Source organism: Rhopalosiphum maidis, chromosome 1 (genome assembly GCF_003676215.2).
Source record: "Rhopalosiphum maidis isolate BTI-1 chromosome 1, ASM367621v3, whole genome shotgun sequence".
Lineage (NCBI taxonomy): Eukaryota > Metazoa > Arthropoda > Insecta > Hemiptera > Aphididae > Rhopalosiphum > Rhopalosiphum maidis.
In genome coordinates, this window is record NC_040877.1 from 84859857 (window position 1) to 84865611 (window position 5755).

Sequence of the window (5755 nt, forward strand, 5' to 3'; positions counted from 1 at the left end):
TGTATATTTTATTGTTACAGTTTTACGCGTGTACTTGTGTACACTTTTATTGTTAAAACGTTATGTACGATAGTACGTAATCGCTAATTAATTTCAAATTATTTTATTATGTTACGTCTAGATGTATACTCATCACTTGTAATTATAATAATATGCTATCAAGACGTGACAGTGAATTGTGCAAATATTGACGAAAAATGTAAACAAACTTATTTTATTACGTAATCTTAATACTCATTAGTTATTACAATATACGAAAGGTTTTTTTTGTACATTACTTGCGAATAATAATAATAACTATGTATCGGACGAAGGTTTGCATAAAAATGGCTTACGCAGTCTTATATTATGTTATATGCTCATTACTCACCTACATATCGACGTATGCATCGCGCTAATTATAACGCTAACGTGATTTAAATTTATTGAGGTATTAATCATTTTTATTTTTGATACTTTTTACTTTTTTTTTTTTTATTTGTGACGGTATCGCTATTACGGGGGCACTAATTTAATACACTTAAATAGTAGGTAGGTAGTAAAAAGTTATTACATTTTTGAACTTTTATCTAATCTCAAAATAATGATGCAATTTACATTGATAGTAACTTCATTTTACTATCGAGTATTTTTATACTTTTGTACATTAAAATATCTAATCTATACTTAAAATAATCCTAGTGCATACAGCTGATTTTACCTACTTGTGTATATTTTCGGTCAAAAAAAAGCTTAAATCTATTTTATTTATATATAACCAAATAAGATAATAAGATATCAAACTAAAGTTAAATTTTTTATTTATTGGCTTTTCAAAGTTTAAGCTTTACTTTGTATACACAACGTCATCATTAATAGTTTATAACCAGTCTTAAAATCTCACTTCCAATAAAATTGTACTGCACATCACGATTAACCATGAAATATGAATTATAAATTCTTCCAAGCGTATAATTATTAAAAATTTTCACATGCTGTAAAAAAAATGTTCATCTTGAATTTTCGAAGTTTTTATCAATTATATTAAAATTGTTAAATCTGTTCTGTTAACTTAACTATATTCATACCAACAAATAAACAATCGGTAGTCGTTATTAATTAAGGTATTTAAATTTCGAAGTATTAGTATTATTTTGAATTCATCAATTTTTTTTTAGATGAATACAAATTCCTCCAGGTTTTAGGTAATAAAATTTATACTCAGGTTTATAGCATGTAAGGTCAACCGGTACTGATTTTTTAACTTATAAAAATAAATGTCAACTCCATTAGCACTAAACTAATTTAAATCCCACCAATATTAATTACAAAAAAAAAAAAAATCCACACTTTTATGTATAATTAAAATTGGTATTTTTAATAAACAAAAACTGATTAAATTGTTCAACTAAGATTAGGTATACATGAGAAAATGTATTATTAAGCTTTCTATGTTTAATACGTTTAAAGCTTAAACAGAATAGAACGTCAACTTTATAATTTAAATGTATTTCTATCATAATCTATACAATAATAATACAGAAAAAATACGAAAAAAAATCGAACGTTTAAACAATAAATAATAATAGGCTATAACATTAAACGAGTCATTTTTTTTAATTTACTGTAATTAAGCTAAAAAACGTGATAACTGAAAAACTTGAAATCCGAACGGTCTTATACTATTGGATCGTAATTTATTAAATTATATTTTAATAAAATCTATATTTTACAATATTATACTAACAGGCTCATATATTTACCTTTTCACTACCTATATAATTATTATAAGATCTATTACATTAGTAATTCGTTTAAAATAGTTATATACCTAAGTTAAATAACCTCGAAAACTCGTATGAATTTTAACTTTGATGCTTTAAAATTTTAAGAAAAATTATCGACTGAATAATTAATATAAAAAAAAAGGATTTTTTATTTGTTAAACAGATGTTTGTCTCCTCACAAGACATCCCTTAAAAATTTGAAAATATAGTCTTAAAGTACATATAATTAAGAATTCCAAAAACCAGAAAATTAATAATTGCATTATTGAAAAAAAAGATCTGAGTATACTTGGTGAATCACTGTGTATTATGAGTACCTCTGTGTTATATAAATTTGGTCTTACATTAAAAGCTCCCTCATATACGAACTTTTTTCCAAAAATGGTGGATTTTTGAAAGTTAGAAGTTTAATATCTTACAGAACACCGTAAAATATAGTATTATATTTTTTATATTTTTTCAAAATCTACTTCAATTATATATAGCTGTTTCTACGGTGCTGAAATCATAATAATTTATAATCAATAAATTATCATACAAATATTAACTACGTATAATGCTCATCATTAAAAAATAATAACACTTTGACACTCACGATAATATTAATGAATATTATTACTATTATTTATTATTTTGGCCAAATTCCAAAATCCCAATAAGTTTGCAATGAAAATAGTTCTTTATGTGAAAAACTGATTTGGAAATAAAATAAATTTTTCTAATAATACATTTTATAGTTAACAAGTTTTTATGCAGAAAAATATTGTAATGAAGTGAATTCTCGTAGTAAAAGGTTATATCATTTAAGATAAGTTTATAAATTAAAAAATAAACGTTTTAACTCGAACTCATTATATTTATAGTTCATAGTTCATAGATTTCATATTTCATACAGTAAAAAATATATTGTTTCCAAATAAAATCATCCGTGACCTTGAGAATCGACATACATAATTTTGTAGACATACACTTGATTTTTTTTTTTTTTAACAAGTAATGTTTATGTGTTGCACGTGAAAATTTATCATATGTCAGTATTTCGCAAAATATAACTAATATATATATATGTGATACTAAATTCGCTTTCTGAAATAAAATATGTATAATAAACATTTTAAGCATATTCGCTTAATTTAAAATCAAAAAACACATCGATCGTATGCGTGAAACTTGGCTATATAATAAAATCACGTGTTAGATGTCTGTGAATATTGTGAAACCGTTTAATCCGATTATAATCCCATTAGATCATCGTGTAAATTTATAAGCAAAAAAAAAAAAATCAAAATTATAAGTTCCTCAATCCGGAGTGGTCGGCAGGCTGTTATATTTTGCGTCCGTGGGTGGGATATAGGCATTAGGCACCATAGATTACAGGGTTACTGGGTTACACACGGCTCGACAATGATACACGTAAATCGTATGGATTTTATGTGTTTCGCATTTGCGGAATAATTTAACATTGAGCATAATTGTATTCCGTTTACCTTCATGATATAATTGGCGTCAACTCCATTTCCGCATACACATCACTTGTCGCCGTTAAACTAACAGTCATATTATTATTATAGGTAGTTTTTTTTTTTTTTTTTCAAATAAAATAATAAACTCACTATATTTTACATAGGTGTATGGGATCGATGATAGGTATGTCATTTTTAAATGTCGACGCTTTTAAATTTAAAAAAAAACGATCGTGTGTAAGAAAATGTATTAAACACACGCATATCATAATAATAAATTAGACGTACAGCCGCGTCTTGTTGTTATAGGTACGCGTCAAACGAACACAATAGTAATTAATATCGTAGTACTCGCAAAACGTGCGTAAAAACCGAAAGCGTGATAAGTGATAACCCTGCAGCTGCACATGTAGTCGTTTAGTCACATCACAATAGTCGAACGAGTTCAATCGCATGATTTACGCGTATCTTTAAAACATATGACACGTATTTAAGACTATACATAGGTCGTATACAATACTACCTATGTAATATATACCTAAGCAATATACGCATATTATTCGCGTTCGACTATTGTGTACCGCTTCGACACCCGCAACACTGATACATCTTACTCGGTTGGAATAAATGCAGACGTCTGCAGTATGCGTAGATGACGTAGGTGAGAATTTCGTGAGGTGATCGTTGTTATAATATCATTTGGTATAATACGACCGTAACGCGTCGCGCGTCGTTTAAAATAGTTGTAATGATGTGTGTGTGTGTGTGTGTGTGTTTTCAGCGTTGTAGAAAAAATGCAAGAAGACAGGTTGTAACCATGTAACCTCCCTTATGCGACCGTATTATAGTGAATTTCATTTTTACCGTTTTAAAAAAATAAGAAGAAATAGAAAGTCGAACGAATTATTAATAGTGCAAGTGCAGAAGGGTCGAGCGACGATCAGACGACTACGTGTTTTTTCAAATCGTTTTATCCGGTAACACTTATTACGATAGAGACAATAATATTAATACTTATATGTTGCAGAAGCGCGTGCAAAAACCTCGTACTTCTATCGGTTCTCCGTTATTTAATGACCAAATTATTCGTAAATAATTAATAACATTTAGTTGTCTGTAAACTTCTGTTACTTGAACTATAAACATTATATGATTTGTATATTTTAATATTTCTCGTCGGATTTGACAGAACGGCTGCTGTTGCATTTTCCGCGATTAAACCAAACACCTACCTATACTCACGAGAACTGCGGGCGACGATGATATTTCGCGGTGTAAAAACCGCTGCTCGTCATATTCGCGTCGTGTTTATTATGCGTTCATTGACGATTCGCTACTATGCGATATTTTTTGTAATAATATTGTCACGTGGCCGTATCGTACCACAATTGTTTTCACGTCGATCACGCGAATCGATCGTACAAAAAAACGGTGTGCTGTCGGAATTTTTTATTTTATTTTTTTTTTCATCTTTGCGGCGCACCCGTGTGACTGGTAAAAACGTCAACGGACGAAACAAGCTGTGACTTGCACGGGATAATAAAAAAAAATCACCGACGACGAAAGAATAACCCCGCGCGGTGTGTGCGTTTGCCGAGAATTTCGCCCGAAAACGACGAAAAAAAACTGACGATCTCTGCCGCACCGCGTAGTCGGATGCGGTCTCAAGGTCCGCTAGCAATATCATATTTTTATTATTATTATTATAATACCCGTATGGCGTACGCACATACACATTATATACAGGGTGATTATTTTAAATGTAAGCATTTATTACCTCAAAAATTGTTAACGTCTTTAGATTTTTTGATGTACGTCTACATAATAATTTAAGTGATCGCATACAAATGGTTTTGAAAAAATTGTTCAAATGACAGCGTACATTTTTAATTTTTAATTTCAAACGAATATATAGTTAAATGGTTATAACTACTTATCTCAACGAGCCGTGTGTAGCAGCATTGGCCGTGGGGGGGAGTGTATCAGACAAAATTATATATTGGCCCCACACTCCGTGCTTATCTATACGCTAAATACTCATGACTAATCATAGCGATTACAATTACTGGTTTTGAAATTCGATTTTTATATCGTATTATACCGAAATTCTCAGAAAAATCACACGAAATTAAAACCATACGCTGTCATACGTAAAAATAAAAAGTTGTAGAAAAAAAAAGATCAAAAAAAAAAAATGTAACTATTTTGGTTTTTTCTATCGAAAATGTCGTTTTATCGTAACACGTAGCCGCGCGATTTTCGAAAAGTGCAATAATTTTTCCAGGAATATCAGTGTTAGTTAACCGTGATTCCATCAACGAAATCACCTTGTACACGATTATGTATCGCGGTCGAGAGATAATCCCACTACCGCCGCGGCCCAGTACGAATACACACAATATAATAACTATATACACAACTGCACTATCTATCTGCCTGTCTATATAATAACACATTGTATAGTTACGATTTGTTATTGCTATCGAATTATTGTCGGCGGGCGACCTGCGAACACGCTGTAGTAGA